Source organism: Lampris incognitus, chromosome 7 (assembly GCF_029633865.1).
Source record: "Lampris incognitus isolate fLamInc1 chromosome 7, fLamInc1.hap2, whole genome shotgun sequence".
NCBI classification, from domain to species: domain Eukaryota; kingdom Metazoa; phylum Chordata; class Actinopteri; order Lampriformes; family Lampridae; genus Lampris; species Lampris incognitus.
This window is the reverse complement of record NC_079217.1, coordinates 18437712-18454155: the sequence shown is the minus strand read 5'-3', so window position 1 is coordinate 18454155 and position 16444 is coordinate 18437712. Positions and strand designations below refer to the sequence as shown.

At 41.0% G+C, this 16444-nt stretch overlaps 1 long non-coding RNA gene across 2 annotated transcripts in view; it reads right to left on the bottom strand.

The window, feature by feature from the left end:
* LOC130116123 (uncharacterized) overlaps positions 1-16444 on the bottom strand; it is an 84748-nt gene that overhangs the window by 31160 nt on the left and 37144 nt on the right. For both annotated transcript variants that reach the window (XR_008810538.1, XR_008810537.1), the window contains one exon: positions 6196-6249. This is a non-coding gene — a long non-coding RNA (uncharacterized LOC130116123). The remainder of the gene's footprint in view (positions 1-6195; positions 6250-16444) is intronic.

The following is a 16444-nucleotide window of genomic DNA, read 5'->3' as shown; positions in this document are numbered from 1 at the left end:
TTAAATTTTTTAAGTTAGATAGTTTGTGCCGGAAAGAAAACTAGTCAGACTGGTCAGACTTATCACCCAATAATGGATTTCTAAAGGACAGTATATTTTACCGAGATGGCACGAGACTTGGCCCTAATAACTGTGTGTATGTGTGTTTATTTACCCCTCACTCCAGCCGGCTCTGTCGTTCATTTGGACTTGATAAGGCAAAACAAAACCAAGCAGCCTACAACACAACACAACACAACACAACACAACACAACACAACACAACACAACAGAACACAACATGTCTGAACACGAATGTGAATGCCTTCTGTACCTTTTCTGCGTTGGTGAGTGTCGCAGTGAGCAAAATATAGTTATAATAGTTATCAGTATATGCATAATTTTTTTTTAGGAAATTGATGCATCTCCTGTCAATACATTTGTAGTCCACTTCCTCGAAACTATGTTAGCAATGCCCACAAGCTGGCTGCAAGCGACAGCTAGGCGACAGCGACACAGCGACTTGGTGACACACAGCGACAAAGTTACTGCCGGTTTGAGTACAAAACTGACCTTTTACGTAGTCACACAGAGTCAAGCAGGGTGTACTTCCTGTCAGTTTACTAAGCTGCCAGCAGAGTTTTGACATGTTTTCGTGTAGATGTATACCAGAGTGTTTACGCAGCATGTAAGTAAATGTCTTTATCGTACTCGTTTTTCGATTACTGAGCTGTGTGTGTGAGTCACAAAGTCCAACCTTACAATATCTTAGCCTAAAACCTCACACAGTTTTGAAACATGTGACCAACTCATAGCAAGTGTTTGCTAGGACTGAGAAAAGCTTCATATGGCGGGGTTAGTTGTGACACGATGTTAAAACTAAGCCACCCATAGTGTACAGCAATAAGGAAATAAAACCAACTCATTCTGGCAACTTTTTTTTTTACAGAATGAGACATCCAAAGTGAAAAGGGAAGGAATTAGAATGGACAGTCTGACTCGTTTCAGGGAACTCAAACTATTTTGGGAACTCAAACTATTCTGAGCCTTCGTAATTATTCATTCATTTATTTTTACCCAGTACTAACTTTGTTAACCTACTTGTTATAGAGTTTGTCAGCCAATATGATCATCAAATTAAAGCCCCCTTTTTTTTAATAAGATACTGTATGTTGACATGAACTTCGAAACAGTTTAAGGTTTTCACATTAAAAATGTATATATTGCTGCTGACCTATGCTGTTTTTCATTGCTGCCTACCTTGTGGACAAAAATAAATTTGTCAATGTTTGACCCACAGTCTCTTGTCAATATTCATACATATTTGGCGTGTGGCTCTAGAATCTACAGATATCCACACATACCGATCTATCCATTCATCTATCATGGATGGAAAGAGATGAATAGATAGAGATATTCCTGTTTAATTGAGGTGCTTGCTTGCTAATATACGCTCCAGTGTTATTTATTAATTTATTTATTTTGCTCTCGATCTCGTTCTCTCGCTCCATTGAGATGAGAAACACCTAAGGGAGGACTGGGATTAATTCAAGGTTTATGGGCAGCTTTTTAGCACAGAACCTGATTAAAATTACAAGCCATGTATCAACCAGGAATCTGCTGGGCCTATAGAGGATTATCACAGCAAATACTCTGTAGAAAGGTAGACAAACTAGAAAGACGGCTAAACTAACAGACAGTGATAGATAGATATATAGATCAATCAATCAATCAAGTTGATATATAGATAGATAGATAATATCCACATATCTATTCATCTATATATCGATCTTTCTTTCCATGATAGATAGGTGGTTAGATGAGGGATGGATAGGTGTGTGGATACCTATATATAATAGAGAGAGCCACAAACAGTTTCCACCTATAGTGTATAGAAAGAATTTTATTTAATTAATTGCGTTCAAACAAACTGTTCTACCAAGTGTTACAACTAGCCCTCTGTCTGTTACAATTAATCGCGAGCATGGGGCAAGTTGTAACATTTCACTTCCGCCACTTTTGGTGGAACTGTACAAGAACACTAGGTCCTAGAAACAAACTTTAAGTGTTCATTTGTAGCAGAGATGTATATGTTGCTTGTATAAAAACAGGACTGACAACGTCCCTTCCGACTTATGAAAAACAAAAACAGTCCCTCCCCCCCATGAATTATTTCTAAATAAATTGTGGAACTTAAAAAAGTGTATTTAATAGAATCCAATTCCACTTTTTGAATACTTCGCATATAAACACAACACATTTTGAAGGTTTTATTTATGTCTCCCCTATGTATCCTGCTCAGTGGTCTGAACTGTTGCATACAAAACTAAGTGGGAATTTGGGACATTAAATTAATGGTTTACTTCATCCTGATACCTTTGTTTGCTACCAGACTACGTTTCCCAGATTCCATCTCTGTAGTGAGTTGCATCTTCAGTGAGTGAGTCTAGTGGCCGGTGTGACTGGTGACTGCTAGTACCATAGGCTAGTCCTGTAACAGATGCCTTGTAAGTAATTTTGTTAAAAAAAAAAAAGATTGAGCATACACATCAACAGAATAAAAGGTTTAAAAATGTAACCAAATGGTGTTTGCCCCCTCACGTAAATGAACTTATCCCCAGCCAGATCCATATTTAAGCTAGCTTGCTGACTAATGTTACATTGATCATATCCATAAAACTCCCAATAGCCCGGGCGCGTATTAGTTTGAACATCGTAGCTCATTGAGCCTTTATTAAAGACAGACTGTTGTTTGAGACAGGATTTTTATATTGTAGTTACATTCATTTAAAAATTCAGAGACTCGTTCTGGTTTCTGATGGCGAGTGTCTTAAGTGGGTGGAGGAGCTACATCTTACACGATAACGATCGTCTAGCTAATATAAATGTTTACTTATCTATTTAAATGTGTGCCAGCTCACATTAGCTAGCTACTGTTTACTTATGCTAACCTTATAGCCTCCAGTAGCCCACATTAACAACCATTACTCATTATGGCATAGATTAATGTTATATTAGAGTGAAGTTAAAGTATAATAATTCCTTCCATAATTAATGTGTGTGTGTGTGTGTGTGTGTGTGTGTGTGTGTGTGTGTGTGTGTGTGTGTGTGTGTGTGTGTGTGTGTGTGTGTGTGTGTGTGTGTGTGTGTCTCAGGCATGTCAGGGTTTACCAAAATATGGCAGAAAAGAAAAAAGGTGGACATCGGGACATTTTTTGCAGGCTCAAAACCCCACTGTATAAGTAAGAAGACCCCTACTTGATAAAGTCCTCATAGATAAAGGTCAGCTTACTAATTATATTTATTGTTGCTGAACAGATGAATGCCATATTCATTATGTTATCATATAGACCAGATTGCTATTGATAGTCACTGTTTTAAATAGATCAGATTGTACTTATAACTTTTGAGATTGGTTTTCTGATGTATTGTCATGTTTTTATTTTGTTTTGATTGTTCTTTGTCTGCCTGTTCAATAGTTTTTTTTAATGTATTGTTATGTTTTTACTTCTGTATTAAGCATTGTTTGTTTGCCTGCGCAGGGACTGCAGATGCAAATTAGCTGCCGGCTAACTCTGGTGCAATTGTGAAATTGTGTGTTGTCTCTGTCAAATAAACAATAAACTAAAACTAAATAAATGACGGGCTAATACAAATGTTCAATAATTTTGCCATTATACAACAACAGTAAAACAATCTGTGAAGGGCAGCAGCAGCAATAGAAGGACAGAGACAGGGAGTCTCAGGTAAGGTTTCACAGTTGTAGTAAGACACTTGTATGAGAGGCCCTGTCATTTTGAGTAAACAAATTGCAGAATGAATGGTGCTGCATTTGTGTATGTGTGGCTCTGTAAATAGGTAAATATGTATAGTGATGGCCTAAAAGTGATTCATTAATATATATTTTAAGCTGCTATTAATGGCTGTGTCTGTTACAGCAGATAATTTGATATACGCTGGTGATATTACTGATGTCTCTCCAGAAAATACTCGAGAAAATTTTAAGTTTGTGGTGCCCCCCCTAAGTTGTAATGAGACCTGCGCCCTTATAGCTGATCCACTAATCAGAGTGAAGCACTTGAAGTACAGCTGGGCGGTTATTCAATATTATCATTTACTGTCTTGCTATGGTATCATATTAGGTTGAAATTCAGGTACTGTTGTATTGTGATACACAATTTTGTTGTCGAAATGAATGACAATGAGAACCTATGACCTAAGAGTTCTCACATAGTGAAGTCTGAAATATTTTAGGGAGTCATCTCATCATCATCATCATCAGCCATTTCTCCAGGGTCGGGTCGCGGTGGAAGCAAGCTAAGTAGGGCACTTCAGACATCCCTCTCCCCAGCAACGCCCTCCGGCTCCTCCTAGGGGATCCCAAGGCATTCCTTGACCAGATTGGACATGTAGTCCCTCCAGCAAGTTCTGGGTCTACCCTGGGGTCTTCTCCCAGTTGGACGTGCCCGGAAAACCTCCAGAGGAAGGAGCCCAGGAGGCATCCTAATCAGATGCCCGAACCACATCAACTGGCTCCTTTTGATGCGAAGGAGCAGTGGCTCTACTCCGAGCTCCCTCCTGATGTCCGAGCTCCTCACCCTATCTCTAAGGCTGAGCCCAGACACCCTACAGAGGAAACTCATTTCAGCCGCTTGTATCTGCGATCTCACCCTTTCAGTCACTACTGTCACTACAAAGCTCGTGACCATAGGTGAGGGTTGGAACGAAGATTGACTGGTAAATTGAGAGCTAGTTTTGGTAATTTGATGCACCTCAGCGGGATTCTTGAATATGGTATTTTTACATTCGTAAGCAGATAACTTGATACACTGTATGTCGATGTTGTGTAAAAATGTTCTATGATTATCATCCATATCACCCAGATCTAACTTGAAGTAGGATACAGTAAAGGGTAACACAATACAGTTGTAAAGTATGTGATAATGAGATTAAGGGGAAAAAAAATCAAACGCCATGTCATAACTGACTTTTCAAGATGGCAGATATGTAGATTGACTGCAACAGTGTCTGCCAGTGACTGCACTTTTGGAAATATGAACTGTCACTACTACTGTATGGCATACTTGTCTGTAATCCATACAGTCTAAAAACATGGGCTCTAGATTCCTGTCTCTAATCAGAACTGCAGAAAGAAAAGGCAGAATGTGGTCTTTTAGAGACATTGTGATTTTTGGAAGCCTTAGTTCTGTTTTTAGACACTTCGTTGGTTATTGAGTGGCGAAAACTGGGTCATAGGAGCCAGAAAGGATGCAGCAAAATAATAAAGTATGCAGCTAAAGGACAAAGTTTCTGACATTCAATTTCAACACAGAATAAAGATGAGTCTTATTGCTTTAATGCTGACCACAGTTGGGCTACAATGTCCTCCAAACACCAAAGGACCTAAACAAACTTGCCAAAGAATTCCAACTTTTTAAAAATAATTTTCTTAGACTTTCTCAACTGGAGACATAGAAATTAACAGAAATATGCACGAAACATACCAAGCCCTCATGAAACAAGAATCAAGTTTCACCTCATTATTTTCTATTTTGTGTTTTCCTCTATCTTTTCCTTTATTTTTCTCATCTTCTGCCATTTCTATCATCACCATTATATGTCCCCCTCCAGTCATTACTGGGACACTTATAATATTCTAAATTAAATAAATACCACTCCCTGGTTATATCCTTGGAGGGCATGGCCTATTAATGCCCCCATGTCTTACCCCGATCCTCATCTTTTTCCCAAGGAATGCCATTGGTGTGAGGTAAGGAATCTTTGTATTGTAGAGCACCTTTTTGGCCACATGCACGCATGCATGCATGCACATACACACACACACACACACACACACACACACACACACACACACACACACACACACACACACACACACACACACACACACACACACACACGTTAACTAGCAGGCTTTGTTGGTATTGTGCAGTTCACGCTAATGCCGACTTGTGAGAATGGAACAAAGTGTGGGTGGTTAGTTTAATGTAAGAAATGTTGTAACTGTGAGTCAGTATATAACAGCCAATTAATACTGTACACCCAAGGTTGAATGCCTTTACAAGTTGGTGGATCATGAATAAGCTGTCAAGGATGATCCCACAGCAAATGTCACAGCCTCTAACAAAAGCAGCCGATAGAGAGAAAGTGAGGTAAACAGATTTGTCTTTTTAGCATATGAATTTCATTTGCTTACCTTCTGTATACTTCTTTAATCAGACTTCAACAGCAGCAACCCTCATGATAACATCTGTTAACAGAAAATAACAGACTAAGGAAGTGCCACATACACATACAGTGGTGCTTGAAAGTTTGTGAACCCTTTAGAATTTTCTATATTTCTGCATAAATATGACCTAAAACATCACCAGATTTTCACACAAGTCCTAGAAGTAGATAAAGAAAACCCAGTTAAACAAATGAGACAAAAATATTGTACTTGGTCATTTGTTTATTGAGGAAAATTATCCAGTATTACGTATCTGTGAGTGGCAAATGTATGTGAACCTTTGCTTTCAGTATCTGGTGTGACCCCCCCACCCCACCCCTTGTGCAGCAATAACTGCAACTAATCGTTTCTGGTAACTGTTGATTAGTCCTGCCATCGGCTTGGAGGAATTTTAGCCCAGTCCTCTGTACAGAACAGCTTCAACTCTGGGATGTTGGTGGGTTTCCTCACATGAACTGCTCACTTCAGGTCCTTCCACAACATTTCGATTGGATTAAGGTCAGGACTTTGACTTGGCCATTCCAAAACATTAACTTTATTCTTCTTTAACAATTCTTTGGTAGAACGACTTGTGTGCTTAGGGGCGTTGTCTTGCTGCATGACCCACGTTCTCTTGAGATTCAGTTCACAGACAGATGTCCTGACATATTCCTTAAGAATTTGCTGGTATAATTCAGAATTCATTGTTCCATTAATGATGGCAATCCATCCTGGCCCAGATGCAGAAAAACAGGCCCAAACCATGATACTACCACCACCATGTTTCACAGATGGGATAAGGTTCTTATGCTGGAATGCAATGTTTTCCTTTCTCCAAATGTAACACTTCTCATTTAAAGCAAAAAGTTCTATTTTGGTCTCATCCGTCCATAAAACATATTTCCAATAGCCTTCTGGCTTGTCCACGTGATCTTTAGCAAACTGCAGATGGGTAGCAGTGTTGTTTTTGGAGAGCAGTGGCTTTCTCCTTGCAACCCTGCCATGCATACCATTACTGTTCAGTGTTCTCCTGATGGTGGACTCATGAACATTAGCCAATGCGAGAGAGGCCTTTAGTTGCTTAGAAGTTACCTTGGGCTCCTTTGTGACCTGGCCGACTATTACACACCTTGCTCTTGGAGTGATCTTTGATGGTCGACCACTCCTGGGGAGGGTAACAATGGTCTTGAATTCCTCCATTTGTACACAATCTGTCTGACTGTGGATTGGTGGAGTCCAAAGTCTTTAGAGATGGTTTTGTAACCTTTTCCAGCCTGATGAGCATCAACAATGCTTTTTCTGAGGTTCTCAGAAATCTCCTTTGTTTTTGTCATGATACACTTCCACAAACATGTGTTGTGAAGATTAGACTTTGATGGATCCCTGTTCTTTAAATAAATCAGGGCGCCCACTCACACCTGACTGTCATCCCATTGATGGAAACACCTGACTCTAATTTCACCTTCAAATTAACTGCTAATCCTAGAGGTTCACATACTTTTGCCACTCACATACATGTAATATTGGATCATTTTCCTCAATAAATAAATGACGAAGTATAATATTTTTGTCTCATTTGTTTAATTGGGTTCTCTTTGTCTACTTTTAGGACTTGTGTGAAAATCCGATGATGTTTTAGGTCATATTTATGCAGAAATGTAGAAAATTGTAAAGGGCTCACAAACTTTCAAGCAGCACTGTACAGTTTAGAAATAGCCTTTTGTCATACTTTGTGCACAACTACAGTATCTCAGCAGTGTGTGCTAGTTTTCAGAGGGTGTATCGCGGGAATGCCAAAATGTATGCATAAGACGTTTACAATGTAAAAAATAAATAAAATCTCTAAAAAATGACATCGTGACATGAGATTTTAATAAAACTTCATAAAGTTTCAGTGACATAGAGATAGAGAATTGAAAGATTTGATTGATTGGTTATTTCGAAGATGTTAAAATAACAAAATAAAATATATAGGCAGGAATACAAGAACAAATGGAAATAATAGTGAACATATTTTGCAAACTCTCTGTAACAACACAAGTAATAACTGGGCCATGTTCGAAAAGGGCGTAGGATAAAATAAAGAACTTTTCTAGTGCTACCCCTTTCTTATACTTTATAATCAAATCAAACCAAAACAAAACTTTCAAGACAAAGAAAAAAAAAGTGAAAAAAGAAAAGAAATACCAACGCATATAGATCAAAATAAACAAAAGACTGTAATGGAATAAGACAAGGCAGAAAGCGTTTTATGAATTCCAGAGAAAACAAGTGGATAGTGGCAATGGTCCTTTGGAGTCCAAACCTTCAAGTGATTTAGATGTATCTGACCTCCAGTTGTCATCTGAGCTCCAACCAGTCAATTGCGTTAAGTGACAGTGGCTCAATCAATAGCGCTTGACAGGATCAACAGACCTGCAGTTACTCTTCCCTCAGAGCCACTTCACTTGCCTTGCCACTCATAATGACCCTGAAACTATTTGTTGCTTTAAGTGCAAAATAAGACCTTCTCCTGCTTTTTTCTAGGGTGGCAGTGCATGGCAGTGGGCTCCATTTTGGAGTATGTAATTCATGGTCATTACGGAGGGACTTCGGAAGGTGGATGGACTGTAGTATCAAAAGGAGATGATACTTGAAGTTGCAGTAAAGACCTTTGAGTTAAGTAAAACTGAAACTGAAATTGACCATATTATCCCAGTGAATTTTGCTATGCCAATGGTTACAGCAATGTAGAACTATACATGTTACATTGAGTTTTTAGCAAGACAAAATACAGTCTGAAACTTGTCTATGTGATACCAATATACTGTTGGCAACTAGCAGAGTCTTAATGAAAGAGAGGGTCAAGTCCCCTGGCTTACAAAATATTCTAGAGAACAAACATTCCTTTTAAGTACCTACTGACCCTTTTTATCTATTTTATATTACAAGAGAGTAAAATTAACTTTGCTGACTCCATATTATTAAAAAAAAAACTTAAGCGGGTTGAAGGTCAGAGCCTGCATGTTTTCGCTTGACCTCTGTCTTTTTAAAGACAATGACCTGATCAGCCGGACAGCTTGGCTGGAGATGAGAGAGAGGTTATTTCCATCACCCTCCTCATTTATTTGTGGATGTGTTTTAAGAGACCTACAGCAGTGCTCTGCATGCCTGTGTGCCATGCTGATAAAGCAAGAACGGACCCAGGGTCCCTGGTGGGGTGGGGTAGCATAGGGGCTTGGACAGAGGATCAGGGCTTTGCAGGGCTAGGGATGGGGGTTGTCTGCACTCAGAAAGATACACTGGGATGGATAACATGTCTTTAACGCCGGTGACGGACAGCCCAACTGGCGCCCTGGCTGGCTGGCGCCATGCCCAGTGTTCTTAACCAGCTTGCTGACTGTATTACTGGACAACCACAGTTAGACGGACACACAGAGAACAAGGGGGGCACTCAAACACACACAGGAGCAACAAAAACAAAGACAGACTTACTGATGAGAGGACTTACTGACTGATAGATTTACTGACTGACAGACAGACTGGCTGAAGGCCTGAACCTACAATACCATACGGTCAAACTGTACAGTAAAATAAACACAGGCCATTTTTGTGATCCATTTGGCATGCTATAAAGGTACAGCAATCTATAGAAGAGCCAGACAACTATGAAAAACCTAGCGGCGCTCTCGTGATATTTTAAGCAACGCATCTCATAAAAATGTGCCTCGTCAGCTGTGAACTGCACACTTTGAAATAACAAAACAGAAAGAAAATGGAGAGGAAACGGCTTGCAGATTCCAGGGTTTGAGATTTTATGTATCACTGACTAACTTAAGTTTGAAGAATATAAAATGAACCAGCAAGTGATTGACAGCAGCTTCTCACATGTATGAGGCCTTGTACAAGGATGAGATGAGAACCTCACAGTTTGCTACCAATCTTAATTGGCGAAGACTTGTCTCGCCTTAGCTTCAAGTAGTCAAACAAGTTTCAACAAGCTGGATCGAATCATATCAATATTCTAGGGTTGGGCCGATGTAAAAATGTTCAAGCCGGTTTGATATTAAGCCAAACATCAAACCGAACCAGTATACCCAATTTTACCACTAGGTGCTCCCACAAAGTTGAATCAGTTCATCTGGACACAACATTTAGTGGGCGAAACTTTTCATTACTCATCTAAGTAACTTTGTCAGTCTCAGCTGACTGCAGGTATCCCCAAACTTATAAAGAGCACAGTTGCATAATGACTGAAACCAGCACAGTTGCGTCAAAATCAAAACCAGCAATCGGTTTCATATGCAAAATGCTGAGACCATTAATTAGAGTTACAATGGCCATGTGTACTATTCACAGAGGATTTGTTAATAGCTGCAATCACAGCACTGTAAGATGGTGACAGATGTACTCTTAGCCCCCCCCCCCCCCGGTTCAGGGATGGTCTTTCCCTCTTCACATAGAAGGCATCTTTGACTCCCAATTCAAACCAGTGTTCCTCCTTATCAAGGATGTTCACATCCTCATGCTTGAAAGAGTGGACACTGGTCTGTAGATGGGTGTGGGTGTAGACTGCAGGGTCCTGGCCTGACAAGGTAGCTCTTCTGTACTGTGCCATCCTCTTCACTAGAGACGGTTTCGTTTCCCCGATGTACAATTCATGGCAATCCTCCCAGCACTTAACAGCGTACACTATATTGTTCTGTGTGTGACGGGGGGTGTGATCCTTGGAGTGGACCAATTTCTGGCGCAGCGTGTTTTGGGGTTTGAAAGCAACTGAGACACAGTGGTCCACCCCAAGGATCGCATCCCTCACTGAAGTTGATTGAGGGAGCAGCACTGTACATCAAATATACATGCAATCACTCTGGAGATGTAATCCCATAGGAAAGCAATATAAGTCTCAAATACAGTAGTTCAGTGTTTTCTTATTTAAGATATCAATGAATTCTGTAAATTTTCCTGTTTGGGAATTTTGTGCAAACTAACTTTCAAGACTGGTTGGCACAGAGGTATTACACACATGACAGCCATGTCAAGTGATCCAGCAAGTATTGGCTAATTGCATATAGTAAACAGCTAGCCAAGCACACCAGAGACTAACAAGTAGCAAATATAACGAGGGCATACAGGGGCACAAGCTGTGATAAAATTAATGAAACCTATATAATAGGTTTCATTAATTTTATCATATATATATATGTTTAATTAATTTTATCACACACACACACACACACACACACACACACACACACACACACAAATATACAGTGCATCCGGAAAGTATTCACACCCCTTCACTTTCCCCACATTTTGTTATGTTACAGCCTTATTCTAAAATAGATTAAATTCTTTTTTTTTCTCATCAATCTACACACAATACCCCATAATGACAAAGTGAAAAAGGTTTTGTAGAAATTTTTGCAAATTTACTAAAAATAAAAAACTGAAATATTGCATGTACATAAGTATTCACACCCTTTGCTATGACACTCAAATTGAGCTCAGGTTCATCCTGTTTCCACTGATCATCCTTGAGATGTTTCTACATCTTGATTGGAGTCCGCCTGTAGTAAATTCAATGGATTGGACATGATTTGGAAAGGCACACACCTGTCTATATAAGCTCCCACTGTTGACAGTGCATGTCAGAGCAGAAACCAAGCCATGAAGTCAAAGGAATTGTCAGTGGACCTCCGAGACAGGATTGTATCGAGGCACAGATCTGGGGAAGGGTACAAAAAAATGTCGACAGCTTTGAAGGTCCCGAAGAGCACAGTGGTCTCAATCATTCGTAAATGGAAGAAGTTTGGATCCACCAGGACTCTTCCTAGAGCTGGCCGCCCAGCCAAACTGAGCAATCGGGGGAGAAGGGCCTTGGTTAGGGGGGTGACCAAGAACCCGATGTTCACTCTGTGACAGTGCTCCAGTGTTCCTCTGTGGAGATGGGAGAACCTTCCAGAAGGACAACCATCTCTGCAGCACTCCACCAATCAGGCTTTTATGGTAGAGTGGCCAGACGGAAGCCTCTGCTCAGTGAAAGGCAGATGACAGCCCGCTTGGAGTTTGCCAGAAAGCACCTAAAGGACTCTCAGACCATGAAAAACAAGATTCTCTGGTCTGATGAAACCAAGATTAAACTCTTTGGCCTGAATTCCAAACGTCACGTCTGGAGGAAACCAGGCACTTCTCATCACCTTGCTAATACCATCCCTACAGTGAAGCATGGTGGTGGCAGCATCATGCTGTGGGGATGTTTTTCAGCGGCAGGAACTGGGAGACTAGTCAGGATCGAGGGAAAGATGAATGGAGCAAAGTACAGAGAGATCCTTGATGAAAACCTGCTCCAGAGCGCTCAGGACCACAGACTGGGGCGAAGGTTTACCTGTCAACACGACAACGACCCTAAGCACACAGCCAAGACAACGAAGGATTGGCTTCAGGACAAGCCTGTGAATGTCCTTGAGTGGCCCAGCCAGAGCCCAGACTTGAATCCCATTGAACATCTCTGGAAAGACCTGAAAATAGCTGTACAGTGACGCTCCCCTTCTAACCTTACAGAGCCTGAGAGGATCTGCAGAGAAGAATGGGAAAAATACCCCAAATATAGGTGTGCCAAGCTTGTAGCTTTGTACCCAAAGAAGACTTCAGGCTGTAATCGCTGCCAAGGGTGCCTCAACCAAGTACTGAGTAAAGGGTTTGAATGCTTATGTACATGCAATATTTCAGTTTTTTATTTTTAATAAATTTGCAAAAATTTCTACAAAACCTTTTTCGCTTTGTCATTATGGGTTATTGTATGTACATTGATGGGGAAAAAAGGAATTTAATCCATTTTGGAATAAGGTTGTAACATAACAAAATGTGGGGAAAGTGAAGGGGTGTGAGTACTTTCCGGATGCACTGTATATGGCCTGGTAGTTTGAGGGTTCTGCTCAGTATCTTAGCTGTTCCTAGGACTGCCCTCTTCTGGATAGAGACCTCAGATGTTGTTCCTAGAATCTCCCAGCCACTCTCTCAGTTTGGAGGTCTAAGCCACTAGTGCTCCTACTACCACTGGGACTACTGTGGATTTCACCTTCCACATCTGATCTAGTTCTTCCTTCAGCCCTTGGTATTTCTCTAGCTTTTCGTGCTCTTTCTTCCTGATGTTCCCGTCACTCAGAATTGCTACATCGATCACTACTGCTGTCTTCTGTTCCTTGCTGACCACCACAATGTCTGGTTGGTGCGCTAGCACCTGATTGTCAGTCGGGAACTTGAATTCCCACAGGATCTTAGCTCTGCCATTGTCAGCCACCTTTGGCGGTGTCTCCCATTTGGACTTGGGTACTTTAAGTCTGTATTCAATACAGATCCTGTCCACTATCCCAGCCACTTGGTTGTGTCTTTCAGTGTATGCTTTCCCAGCTCGCATTTTACACCCTGCTACTAAGTGCTGGACTGTCTCAGGGGCGTCTTTGCATAGCCTGCATCTTGGGTCTTGTCTGGTGTGATAGACCCCTGCCTCAACCGATCTGGTGCTGAGTGCCTGTTTTTGTGCTGCTATGATCAGAGCCTCTATACTGTCCTTCAGTTCAGCCTGTTCTAGCCACTGGTAGGATTTCTCAAAATCAGCCATGTCTTCTATCTCTCAATGGTACATCCCATGGAGGCACTTGGTCTTCCATGATACCTCCTCGCCTTCTTCCTCCTTACTCTCTGTCTCCACTGCCTGAGGTACTCACTCAGCAGTTTGTCCTGGCGGGCCCTCTTTCCGTTGTACTCATGAATGTTCCTTGTTTCATCCTCGATTGTGGCTCTGACACTCACTAACCCTCGGCCCCCATCTTTTCTCTTATCATACAGTCTCAGGCTGCTGGACTTCAGGTGGAACCCTCTGTGCATTGTGAGACGTTTCTGTGCCCTGATATCTGTGGCCTTTATCTCCTCCTTTGGCCAGTTTATTATTCCAGCTGGGTATCTGATGACTAGTAGGGCATATGTGGTGATGGCTTGGATCTTATTCTTCCCATTGAGCTGGCTCTTCAAGACCTGCCTCACTCTCTGAAGGTGTTCGGCTGTAGCTGACCTCCTTGCGGTTTCCATTTGCCTGTGGAATACCCAGGTACTTGTAACTGTCCTGTATGTCTGTTAACCTGCCATCTGGTAATTCAACCTCTTTAGTCCTCACCACCTTTCTTCTTTTTGCCACCATTTGACCACAATTGTCCTGTCCGAATGACATCCGATGTCACTGCTGTAGATCCTGGTGAGGTGAATCAGCGAGTCCATGTCACGCTTATTCCTGGCATACAGCTTGATGTCATCCATGTATAGGAGGTGGCTGAAGGCAACTCCACTTCTAAACTTGTATCCGTATCCACTCTTTGTGATTATCTGACTGAGGGGGTTCAGGCCTATGAAGAACAGCAGCGGGGATAATGCATCACCTTGGTACGTATATGCTACATTTGATGGTTACCTTGAGTTGGTGTCTAGTGTTGTTTTCCACCGGTGTATTGAGTTCTTGATGAAGGCTATTAGTGTCCTGTTGGCTTTGTATAGTGCCACACCAGTAACCATGTATGAGGCATTGATTCATAGGCTTTCTTCTAGTCAATCCAGGGTGTGCTCAGGTTGTTCTGTCTGGTCTCAAGAGTCTTGAATGACTGCTCTATCAACCAATAGCTGATGTGTTGACCCTTTGGTGTTGTTTTCAATTCCCTTCTGAGTTTTGTTTATGTACTGACTCATGTGACCATTCAGTTTAGCTGCCATGATGGCTGACAGGATCTTCCATGTTGTGGAGAGGCAGGTTATTGGCCGGTAGTTTGAAGGTGTTGTACCCTGAACAATACTGACCATGGAGGATCCCCTTGTGCAGATTGGGGTCTGCTCATATAGTAGCATTCCATCAGGTCCAAGTTCTCAGCCCTTGTCCATGAACGTCTTTTTCCAGTAGGTTGCCTTAGTTCTCCAACACCTGACGTGGACCTTGTTAACCCGAGCAACGTCGGAGCTGATATGACTCTAATCATGTTACTTTCACTCATATCTGAGGTAGTTGGCTTGTACAGCATTAGGAGTCTAAGCCACTGACTTACTGGAGACTTCTTTCAAATGGGGTTTGAACTCCCGATCTCTGACAGGAAAGCCAGCATTATTGGTGTCCTTATCGGCCTTCTGTTTGGTTTAGTCTTTTTAAGATACTGTACAACATATTTTGATTTTAAATCATGCCGATATATCCTCAATGCCCTCTTACCACCCAGATAGTTGGAAAACTGTGTTTTTCATTGTATTGGACTTTTAAACTCTAGATACTTGATTTATGTTCTTTTGTGTCATGCAAATGAGGTTCACAGACTGGGTAAAAAAAATGTGTCTTGAATTAGCCTGATGATAGAGAAGACTGAACTTGGACAACAAATATGGTTCCTTAGGAGCTAGGACCTCTATCAAAGGAAATGTGAGTATTATCTTTAAATAGCAAGCATTTAACAGCAACCAAAGATAGTATATAGAAAAAACAAAGAGGACTGGTACTTAGTCAGCAGTCGGATAGTCTCACATATAATCCATTCTCTATAATCTGCACTCAACCATATTTAAATACTGAGGAACTGGATATCACCAGTAGATTTATTTGTCTGTGATCCCAGAGAGGTTACTATAACTAAAGCATGAATTATTTGTTCTCTGGCTTTGGTGTCTTGAGGTGGAGGCTTCCCAGATGAGCAGAGCCTTACCAATGTGGCACTAAATTCACTTTTTGCCAAACCTGGAAAATGTTTAGGAACTTTCACGGGATTTTATCTAATGATACTTGTCAGAGAAACCAAGACCGCCTTTGTGTTAGATGATCTGTTTATGACCAACAGATCGGCAAGCAGCTTTATTTGAAATGAGAGAGAATAAATATACTGTATACAGTTGGTCTTGGCAGGATGGCTCATTTGTATTTGTTGGATTTTAGGGAAGTCAAGCTGTGTTTGGATTACTGCACATTTCAACTGCAGCAGCCTATTCAAATAAACAGCTGAAGCTCTGGGTCTTACTGTACATCCTGTTATGTATCTGGTATTAAAACATTCATTTGAGTGGTCTGGTCAAGCATTACCATATATCTTCACAAAACCTTATCTATGAGTGTCTGCTTACAAAAAAGAAACACCGTTTCTTCAATATTAGTGAATTTCCAGGACTTCTGCCATGAAACTGACTGATGCCCCAAGATTAACTGAATGTAATGGCAGCATACTACTATGTTTTCTCA